Below are 1,669 nucleotides of genomic sequence, written 5' to 3' on the forward strand. Positions count from 1 at the left end.
ACATTGGTGCAGATTTTGTAAATGTCGATGATAGTGTAGATTTGGAATCGTCATGTTGGCCACTTAGTAGTTTTAGTCTACTGTGGACTTTCCGTTGGATGATTAGTAGGTAAGGTTTCCATATTAGATCATATTCCAGTGTTAGTCTGAGATATCTCACTGTATTAGTTAATAGCACAGAACAGTGGTAAACAGTTAGGTAACATTTATGAGGACGCAAGATTAGTGCGCCAACGGCCTTGCCGCAGTGGTAACACCGGTTCCCGTCAGACCACCGAAGTTAAGCGCTATCGGGCTGGGCTAGCACTTAGATGGGTGACCATCCGGTCTGCCGAGCGCTGTTGGCAAGGGGGGTGCACTCAGCCCTTGTGAGGCAAACAGAGGAGCTACTTGACCGAGAAATAGCGGCTCCGGTCTCGTCAACTGACGTACAGCCAGGAGTGCGGTGTGCTGACTATGTGCCCCTCCATATCCGCATCAAGTGACGCCTGTGGGCTGAGGATGACACGTCGGCCCGTCGGTACCGTTGGGCCTTCCAAGGCCTGTTCGGACAGAGTTAAGATTAGTGCTGTAATTATTGCCTGGGTTTTGATTGGGTTTATCTTAAGAAGCCATTATTGACACCAAAAGGTAAGGCTGGACGTATTGATGGGACTTCCGGAGTGTAGGATAGAAGGTGTCATCAGTGAAGGAGGTGAACAGTAGAGTATGGTTTGAGCATATTTGGCGCTGTAGAGGATGTAAAGAGACGAGAGAGGGCAGCATTGAAGCACACCTGTAACAGGGTGAAATACGAGGTGTGGCTAGAAAAAAACCGGAGTAGTACTGGTGAAACAATAAAACGAATGCAATAAGGCTGAAAGTCGCGTGGCCTGTCACGTGACTCTCGCTCCGCCTACTGCTCGAGTTTCATCTGCCTCCTGCACTCAGTCTGCACGTGGCGTCTGTTTTAAGTAGTTGACGTTTTGTCTGTGCGTCGGAAAATGTTGAGTGTACATCCTGGAAAACATTGAAAGTGATCCCACCTTCTTACAAAATGTTATTACTTGCGATGAATCGTGGTTTTTTACTTACGATCCCGAAACTAAACGCCAATCGATGCTTTGGAAAACTCCTGGTTCTCCACGACAAAAAAAGGCACGAATGTCAAAATCGAAATTCAAGGCAATGATGATTGTTTTTTTTTTTTTGACATCAAAGGGATTGTGCACATTGATTGGGTACCAGAGGGACAAACAGTGAATCAGCATTACTACATTAGCGTCCTGGCTACCCTACGTGAGCGAGTACGGAGAAAACGGAACGATTTGTGGAGGAAAAAGTCATGGATCCTTCACCAAGACAATGCCCCAGCTCACAGTGCGTTGTCAGTGAAGACGTTTTTGGCAAAACACAACATTCCCATCTTAGATCATCCACCCTACTCACCTGATTTGGCCCCCTGTGACTTTTTTCTTTTCCCTAAAGTCAAGTCAGCTTTGAAAGGAACTAGATTTGAGACTGTTGAAGCAGTAAAAGAAAAAGCGACGGAAGTAATGTATGGACTTACCGAAAATGATCTGCAGAATTGCTATGAACAGTGGAAAATTCGTATGGAGCGGTGTAGAGACGGAGGAGGAGAGTACATTGAAGGAGATAACATGAAGTTGTAAATAATTGTAAATAAATG

General features: G+C 45.6%; 1 pseudogene; it reads left to right on the forward strand.

The window, feature by feature from the left end:
- Positions 1–229: 229 nt before the first annotated feature.
- Positions 230–347, forward strand: LOC126238538 (5S ribosomal RNA; annotated as a pseudogene).
- Positions 348–1,669: the final 1,322 nt, after the last annotated feature.

Source organism: Schistocerca nitens, chromosome 2 (genome assembly GCF_023898315.1).
Source record: "Schistocerca nitens isolate TAMUIC-IGC-003100 chromosome 2, iqSchNite1.1, whole genome shotgun sequence".
Lineage (NCBI taxonomy): Eukaryota > Metazoa > Arthropoda > Insecta > Orthoptera > Acrididae > Schistocerca > Schistocerca nitens.